Here is a 10,272-nt window from a genome sequence, read left to right on the forward strand (position 1 = left end):
TACATTGTGTAACTTGTGTTGTCCTATTATGTATTTTCTTTTGTTCCCTTTACTTTCCTTATACTTAATGATCTGCTGAGGTTCTCACAGAAAAATACTTTTCACTGTACCTTGGTACACTTGACAATAAACAAATCCATTCATTTCAATTTAGCATGGCCAATCTACCTAACCTGCACATTTTTTGGGTTGTTGGAGTGAAACCCACGCAGAGAGGGGGAGAATGTGCAAACTACACGGACAGAGACTCAGGGCCGGGATTCGTACACGGGTCCTCCACGTCGCAGTCCCAGTGCTAACCACTGCACCACCATGCTGCTGCAGGCTGTGATTATTTTTGACTAATTTAAAGATTCACTTCCGCAGTAATGAGAACTCATGTGGAAGTGCAAAGGGTTAAAAATGCTAGACAGGCAGCAGAAATAGCAGATGTTTTTGAATTATTTCACAAATATCAATATCAATTTTCGATATCAATTTCAATCTGTGAAGAACAGAAACTGGGAAAATGAAGATCCTCACGTAGTCCAGGCAGAGAAAGTTTTGTTGAAGATAACACGGAAGGGTTGCTTCAGGTTAAAATAGTTCCATGGTAGTGGTAGAGAGATGAAAATGGGAATGTTTTAATTATAACAAAGTTGGAAACATATATTTTCAGTGTTGGTGGCTTGAGTAAAGTATGGTGAAGGTCGACCCGTTAAAGAAAGATAAGCCAGTGGACTTTATTAAAGTGGAAAAAAATGGATCCAATGGACGAGGTGCAACAGAGTGCGCAGCCGGTTCAGACATTGGTGGATAAGCAGGTGACGGATCATTTTAAATATTTAATTTGTGAAGGTCAGTTTTACTCATGTAAACAAGGTGGGGTAGGTAAGGAGATTAAGATCTTAAGGGACACATGAGCGAATCAATATTTAATGGCGATAGATGACCTTATAATGACCTTGAGAGGATTGTTATCACTAAGGAGGTAGTCATGGGCAAGCTAATGGGGCTAAAGGTAGACAAGTCTCCTGGCCCTGATGGAATGCATCCCAGAGTGCTAAAAGAGATGGCTAGGGAAATTTCAGATACACAAATGATGATTTACCAAAATTCACTATACTCTGGTGGTCCCGGTGGATTGGAAATTAGCAAACGTGGCACCACTGATTAAAAAAGGAGGTAGGCAGAGAGCAGGGAATCATAGGCCAGTGAGCTTAACTTCGGTAGTAGGGAAGATGCTGGAATCTATCATCAAGGAAGAAATAGCGAGGCATCTGGATAGAAATTGTCCCATTGGGCAGACGCAGCATGGGTTCATAAAGGGCAGCTCCTTTCTAACTAATTTAGTGGAATTTTTTGAGGACATTACCAGTGCAGTAGATAACGGGGAGCCAATGGATGTGGTATATCTGGATTTCCAGAAAGCCTTTGGCAAGGTGCCACACAAAAGGTTGCTGCATCAGATAAAGATGCATGGCATTAAGGGAAAAGTAATAGCATGGAGAGAGGATTGGTTAATTAAAAGAAAGCAAAGAGTGGGGATTAATGGGTGCTTCTCTGGTTGGCAATCGGTAACTAGTGGTGTCTCTCAGGGATCCGTGTTGTGCCCACAATTGTTCACAATTTACATAGATGATTTGGAGTTCGGGACCAAGGGCAATGTGTCCAAGTTTGCAGATGACACTAAGATGAGTGGTAAAGCGAAAAGTGCAGAGGATACTGGAAGTCTGCAGAGGGATTTGGATAGGTTAAGTGAATGGGCAAGGGTCTGGCAGATGGAATACAATGTTGACAAATGTGAGGTTATCCATTTTGGTAGGAATAACAGCAAACAGGATTATTATTTAAACGATAAAATATTAAAGCATGCCGCTGTGCAGAGAGACCTATAGAACATAGAACATAGAACAGTACAGCACAGAACAGGCCCTTCGGCCCTCAATGTTGTGCCGAGCCATGATCACCCTACTCAAACCCACGTATCCACCCTATACCCGTAACCCAACAACCCCCCCTGAACCTTACTTTTATTAGGACTCTACGGGCAATTTAGCATGGCCAATCCACCTAACCCGCACATCTTTGGACTGTGGGAGGAAACCGGAGCACCCGGAGGAAACCCACGCACACAGGGGGAGGACGTGCAAACTCCACACAGACAGTGACCCAGCCGGGAATCGAACCTGGGACCCTGGAGCTGTGAAGCATTTATGCTAACCACCATGCTACCCTGCTGCCCCCCAGCTATGTGTGCTAGTGCATGAGTCACAGAAAGTTGGTTTACAGGTGCAACAGGTGATTAAGAAGGCAAATAGAATTTTATCCTTCATTGCTAGAGGGATGGAGTTTAAGACTAAGGAGGTTATGTTGCAATTGTATAAGGTGTTAGTGAGGCCACACCTGGAGTATTGTGTTCAGTTTTGGTCTCCTTACATGGGAAAGGAGTCCAGGACATATTGGCACTGGAGGGTGTGCAGAGGAGATTCACTAGGTTAATCACAGAGCTGAAGGGGTTGGATTATGAGGAGAGATTGAGTAGACTGGAACTGTACTCGTTGGAATTTAGAAGGATGGGGGGGATCTTATTGAAACATTTAAAATTATAAAGGGAATAGATAGGATCGATGCTGGCAGGTTGCTCCACGGGGGGAGGGGGGGGGGGAGGAAGCAGAACTAGGGGACATAGCCTCAAAATAAGGGGAAGTAGATTTAGGACTGAGTTTAGGAGGAACTTCTTCACCCAATGGGTTGTGAATCTATGGAATTCCTTGCCCAGTGAAGCAGTTGAGGCTCCTTCATTAAATGTTTTTAAGGTAAAGATAGATAGTTTTTTGAAGAATAAAGGGATTAAGGGTTATGGTGTTCTGGCCGGAAAGTGGAGCTGAGTCCACAAAAGATCAGCCATGATTTCATTGAATGGCGGAGCAGGCTCGAGGGGCCAGATGGCCTACTCCTGCTCCTAGTTCTTATGTTCTTATGAAGTGATCTGTACTTTGGAATGAGAACTGCCAGAAAAAAACTAGTAATATGTGGAATTAGTGGCACGTTCCCAAAATACTGATCCTGGTGGAACCACTTTAGTATCAGGCACACCTTTATACCTACTCTCTGTTTCCTGCAAATTAGCCAGTCCTCAATCCCGGACATTTTGTTGGTGACCATTCCATGGGTTTTTTTGTTGTTGCTAATTACCCTTCTCGTCCACTTGAACCATTGTTTCCACTTTAATAAAGTCCATTGGCTTATTTTTTTCAACGGGCCTGCCTCCGCCATACTTGTCGCAAGCCACCAACACTGAAAATGTATGTTCCCAAATTTGTTATAATTAAAACATTTCCATTTTCATCTCCCTACCACTATCATGGAGCAATTTTAACCTGAAGCAACCGTTCCTTGTTATCTCCAACTAGACTTTCTCTGCCTTGACTACGTGAGTATCTTCATTTTACCAGTTTCTGTTCTTCACAGATTGAAATTGATATCGAAAATTGGGGGACTTTATCAAAAGCGTTCTGAAAACCGAAATATACTCCACCTTCAGCAGAACTCCAGCGAGTTGGTCAATGCGTGATTTTCCTTTTGTAAATTCATGCCAACTCTGCCCACGCAGATGCTCGTTTTCCAAGTGTCTATTTATCACTTGGAACATGTCCTTTTGCATGTTTCGTTTTGTCTATTTGTTCTTCTTCACCCATTTATTTCCAGAAAGGAAATGAGAGAGGAAGTCTTCACGTTATAATTACGACCTTCATACATCAGCCCTTTCAAGGGCAGATGGTGGGGACATTCACTACTGTATTAATTGAGAACTGGCCATCAATGTTGCTGTGAATTTTCAACAGAAACCTCAGCTCAACGATCACCCGTCCAACTGACCTTCCTTTCGCAGAGGGAGCAGTTTTTAAAAAAAGTATGTTTATTCAAATTAGTATATTTTAACATTTAAAACACAAAAGATTACAAATTAAAACCAATACAAGCTTCCAAACCCTACCCCCCAATACCCTAACCAACTTTCACACTTTGAACCTCCCATTCCCCTAGCAGTTGACGGTAACCAGCTCCTTGAAATGTAAAATAAACATAACTCATCTCTTTTGGAACTCCTCACTCGCCCCCCTCAGAACATATTGCACCTTTTCAAAATGTAAAAACTGCATTAAATCCCCTAGTCCCACCAAGGAACAGGGTGTAAACATTGACTTCCACCCTAACAGGACCCACCTATGGGCGATGAACGAGGTCTACCCCCACTACTGTCTGCAACTCGGACAAGTCGGACACCCATAATATGGCCGCCAGGAAGCTGGGTTCCAAATTTACATGACCAACGACATTGTGTTGAAGAACGAGCTTCAAAAGTTCTCCAACTTCGGGCACGACCAGAACATATTGGCACATGATTGACTGGGTCTCCCTGACCCCACACACAAATATCCCCCACACCCTGAACGAACTGGCTCATTCTCGACTTCATCAGGTGCGCTCTGTATCTTTAACTGTATCAAACTTAGCCTCATGCATGAGGTTGAGGCATTCATCCTCCCGAGCACCTCACGCCACAACCCCTCCACCAGCGCCACCCCCAGATCCTTCTCCCACTTAGCCTTAACATTCCAAATCTGTGAAGCGCCTCGAAATAAATCCTTAAATTCTATCACCCCTCACTTCTCCCATTCAATAAACCTGGCATCCATTCTACCTGGCTCAAACCCATGGTTCCCTCGAATCATCATCAGCATCGACTCTGCCCCACCCGGAAGTGTTGCCAAAGTGCCTCCATATTTTCAGCACGTCCACCACCACTGTATTCCCCCAGTGCTTTCCTGTGGTAAACGGGAGCAGCGCCATTGTCAGCACGTGTCACCCCAACCCCTTACGAAGCCTCCTTCCATCTCCACCCACAAAGGTTCTGACTTCCTGATCCAATCCCACACCTTGTCAGTGTTCGTAGCCCAATAATAATATAACAGGATCAGAGAGACAGGCCCCCAGACTAACGCCCTCTCTGAGGTACCGTCCTCCTCATCTTTGCCTCCTCCCCTGCCCACACAAACGACAAAGTCAACCTATTCTCCCCCATAAAAAGTGATTTTGGTAAAAACGCCGGTTGGTACTGAAACAATAATAGAAACCATGGCAAAATATTCACCTTAACTGCCTGCAACCTCTCTGTCAATGATAGGAGATTGCTATCCCACCTCAATAAATCTGCATTGACCCTGCCCACCAAACTTATGAAGTTCAATTTATGCAGCCATGCCCAGCCATGTGATATCTGCACTCCCAGGCACCCAAAATGGGTCTTTGCCACCCGTAAGGGCAATAACCGCACCCCAACTCCCGCCCCGAGAGAAGACACCATAAAACATTAATTTTTACCTAAATGTATCTTGCAGCCTTAAAAAGCCCCAAATCTCCCATTATATCAGTTACTGAAGAGCCCTGGAGACGTTCAGCAACAGATGATTCACATACAGAGACACCCGATGCTCCACCTCCCTCCACACAACCTCCCTCGATTCATCCGAGCTGCTCAGCCCAATGGCCAAGGGGTCTATTGCTAGTGCGAACAGAAGGGGGCAGGTAGCACCGCTGCTTTGTTTCCCTATGCAACGGTAGTAGCCAGAAATTATTTAATTTGGGCGTACACATGCTATTACATCCTCAATTAAGAATTTCAGCCATGCCACAAATTTAGGACCATTGAAACTCTCTCCAACACCGCAAACAAATCCTCCATGCAACGTGCTCAAATGCCTTTTCCGCAACAGTGCCACCACCACCTCCAACATCTTCTCTTGCGCCAGAAAAGGCACCACATTCAATGACAACTGTTTGACCTTTAGACACCTCATCTCATCCTTCCCTATCACCTTCGGAGGCACTCCTCCAATCTGAGTACGAACACTTTGCCAAAATCTTGGCAACAACATCGAGCAGAGATACTGGTCAATATGACCCACTCTTCCCGGGTTCTTGTCCCTTTGAAGCAGCATGGAAATGGATGCCCATCCCATTGTCTCTGGCAGTACCGCGTCAGCTACTGCATCCTGAAATATCACCAACTGCGGATCCAGCACATCCAGAAACATTTTATAAAACTCCACTGGGAATCAATCCAGCCTCGACACCTTTCCAGTTTGCACCTTCCCTATTGCCACCAGCACTTCTTCCACTTCGACTGGGCACTCCAATCCTGCACTTTCCTCCTCGCCTACTTTGGTACATTCCAAACTGCCCCCCCCCCACCCCCCCCCCCCCCCACCCCATTTCCTCTTGTCATCCTCAGGAGATGACGACGTGTACATATTCTTACAGATCTCAAATGCCCTTTTCACCTGCACTAGTGGCACCAACAGCCTCCCTGTCCCATCCTGGACACGCACAATCTTTCTTGCAGTTACCTGACGGCGGAAGTGGCCCGTCAACATGTTGCAAACCTTCTCCCCGTACTCGCACATGGCCTCCCTCACCCGCCTCAATTGCGAACTACCTTTGCTGTGGTCTGAAGGACAAACTCGCCTGTAATTCCTTCCTCATCACCAGAAGAACCGGAGTTGGATCCATTGCATACCTCCCATCCACCTCCAACATTTCCTCTCCCAACGGCTGTCACTCCTCTCTTGCCGTTCTGTATACCTGAGCCTTAAACGAGATGACCTTGTCCCTCAGTACCGCTTTCAGCGCTTCCCACGCCACTGCCGGTGATAACTCTCCATTCCGATTTAACCCGACATAACCAACAATCAGCTTTCCAATTTTGGTCCGAAAATTTGGAACTGCCAACAACCCCACGTTCAACCTCCAAACAGATCTCTGTACCATCCCCTTCTCCAGGACCACATCCACCCAACGTGGAGCATGGTCCAACAGAACAATCACAGAATATTCTGCCCTCCTCACTCCGCCAGAAGCGCCCATCCCAGGACAAAAAAGTAAATCCTCGAATACAAATCGCGCCTCCAAACCGGCGATTCTCAGACCAGACACGGGATCAGAGAGTCCCGCCCCCTTTCCCGCAGGTGCAAAGACATCCATGGGACGGTTTTTCCCCATCATCCTCATAAATGCAGCCAACACATTCACCATCTTCTCCTCAGGGGGTCAGCGAACGCGGTGTGGAACTATCCATCCTCGGATTCAAACCAATATTCAAGTCTCCCCCTCCCCCGCCCCACCACAGTATTAACTTGTGTAAGTCCAAATTCGATATTGCAGCCAACAGCTTCTTCATTGATCCAACGTCATCCAAACTTGGGGTCTTTATGCTAATCAGCACCACCAACTTTCCCTCCAAAGTACCCATTAATATTACGGACCTACATCCCTGGTCGGCCAGCACATACATCTGAAAGTTCACCCCATTACCCAGCAGTATTGCTACCCACTCCCTTGCGCCCTATTATCAATGCTCGAGTGGAACACCTGTTCACCCAACCCTTCCAAAGCCTCAACTGATCCTTAACCCTCAGGTGGGTTTCTGCAACAGCACCAATTTGGCTCCCAATCTCTTCAAGCGCGGGATGTAGAGAAGTGTGAGGTGATTCACTTTGGAAAGAATAACAGGAATGCGGAATATTTGGCTAATGGTAAAATTCTTAGCAGTGTGGATGAGCAGAGGGATCTCGGTGTCCATGTACATAGATCCCTGAAATTTGCCACCCAGGTTGATAGGGTTGTGAAGAAGGCCTATGGTGTGTTGGCCTTTATTGGTAGAGGGATTGAGTTCCAGAGCTATGAGGTCATGTTGCAGCTGTACAAAACGCTGGTACGGCCGCATTTGGAGTATTGCGTACAGTTCTGGTTGCCTCATTATAGGAAGGACGTGGAAGCTTTGGAACGGGTGCAGAGGAGATTTACCAGGATGTTGCCTGGTATGGAGGGAAAATCATATGAGGAAAGGCTGATGGACTTGAGGTTGTTTTCGTTAGAGAGAAGAAGGTTAAGAGGTGACTTAATAGAAGCATACAAAATGATCAGAGGGTTAGATAGGGTGGACAGTGAGAGCCTTCTCCCGCAGATGGAGGTGGATAGCACGAGGGGACATAGGCCTTAAATTGAGGGGTAATAGATATAGGACAGACGTCAGAGGTCGGTTTTTTACGCAAAGAGTGGTGAGGCCATGGAATGCCCTACCTGCAACAGTAGTGAACACGCCAACATTGAGGGCATTTAAAAGTTTATTGGATAAGCATATGGATGACAATGGCATAGTGTAGGTTAGATGGCCTTTAGTATTTGACTTCCCATGTCGGTGCAACATCGAGGGCCGACGGGCCTGTACTGCGCTGTATCGTTCTATGTTCTATGTTCTATGACTGTTGCTCACTTCACCAGTTCCCTCAAAACCTCACACTTTCCATGTTACCTGCGGGAGAAGAGGCCTCTCCGATATGTCACGGCTGCAACTCTTGCCCCGCCTCCAGTACCCTGCTCTATCCCTAGTCACTGTCAGCCGATACCCCTGCTCCCCTTTTCTGAAACCCCAACTAATTCTTCCCGAAACCAACTCTCCCACCATCATCCCCATTCCCCTATTCACGCCTCCGAGGCCCTTCGAATCCTGTCCATACAAGTTCCAGTGACTGTAGCCATTACCCCATCTCTCTCCTGTTCAGTAGCCAACTTATGCACGCTTGCAGAGCCCCCTCCTCAGCAAAGAGAAAAACAAAAGAAAGCTCTCTGCACACGCAAACCTTCCAAACTCTCAAGTCCCAAGCGACGGGCTAAACCAGAATCCCTGGCTGAGCACTCAGATCCTGTGCAGACAAGCTGGAGAGTGTATTTGCAGCCATCTTCAACATCTCACTTCTCCACTCCGAGCTACCCATCTCCTTCAGGAAGATCAACGTAATACCAGTACCAAAGAAGAACAAGGTAGCATCACTTAACAACTACCGACAAATGGCTGTGAAATGTGTTATCATTAAATGCTTTGAATGGCTAGACATGAGACGGATCAATGCATGCTTCCCAGACAGTCTTAATCCAAAGCAGTTCATCTATCGCCACAACCAGTCCACAGCAGCTGCTTTCTTCCCGGCCCAACAATCAACACTCGAACACCGACAACAAAGACACCTATGTCAGACTGCTGTCCATGGACTACAGCTCCGACTTCAACACCATCATCCTGACAAGACTAACAACAACATTCTGTAATCAATGACCTGGACGCTCCCATAGCTGCTGGATACTTGACTTCCTCACCAGCAGACGGCTATCTATTAGGTTAGGGAAAAGCACCTCATCCACAATAGTCCTCAATACCAGGGCCCCACCAGGATGTGTGCCCAGTCGTCAACTGGACTCCCTATACAGACTGTGTGGCAAGACTTAACTCCAATTGTTCCATACATTTATGAATCACATCTCAAACAACGACGAATCAGACTACAGATGGGGGATAGATCACTTGGTTGCATGGTGTACCGGAAACATCTTCTCTCTAAATGTCGGGAAGATCAAATAACTGATCATCGACTTCAAAAAGTGTCACACTTCATTCCCCCTCCCCCTTTCGACATCAATGGTCGATAGCTTTAAATTCCTGGGTGTCAATAACATCGACAGTCTGTCCTAGTCCACTCACATTGATGCAACATTCATGGACGTCCAACAACACCTCTAATTCCTATGTAAGCTAAAGAAATTTGGCATGTCACCATCGACTCTCACAAGACTTTTGAATGGACCTACCTCGTATTAAGTTGATCTTTTCTCCAAGCCTTGCTATAACTGTAACACTATATTCTGCAGTCTCTCCTTCCTTACCTATGTACGGTATGCATTGTTTGTATAGCATGCAAGAAACAATAATTTTCACTGTCTACTATTACATGTGACAATAATAAATCAAATCAAAAGCCTCTACGGATGTGCCATAGAGAGCATCCTGTCCAGCTGCATCACAGCTTGGTAAGACAACTGCTCAGCCCAAAATTGCGAGAAACTGCTGTGTGGTGAACTCAGCCCAACGCTTCACACAAGTTTGTCAACTTCCCATTGATTCTGTCTTCACCCACCACTGTCCCCGGAAGGCAGACAGAGTTGTCAGAGACCCCTCCCACCATGCCTTTTCCCTCTTCCATACCCTTCCATCAGGCAGAAGATACAGAAGCCTGAAGACCAGCACACCCAGACATAGGAAAAACTTCTTCCCCACAGCTACTGAAAACGACTCTCTCTCGGACTGATCTGTTCCCTGTGAGAACACTATTCACGATGCCTATGCTACTCTTGCACATTTGCTTTGTTTGGTCCTTGTTCCGCACAGCAACCAAT

The sequence above is a fragment of the Scyliorhinus canicula genome, chromosome 13 (genome assembly GCF_902713615.1).
Source record: "Scyliorhinus canicula chromosome 13, sScyCan1.1, whole genome shotgun sequence".
NCBI lineage: Eukaryota > Metazoa > Chordata > Chondrichthyes > Carcharhiniformes > Scyliorhinidae > Scyliorhinus > Scyliorhinus canicula.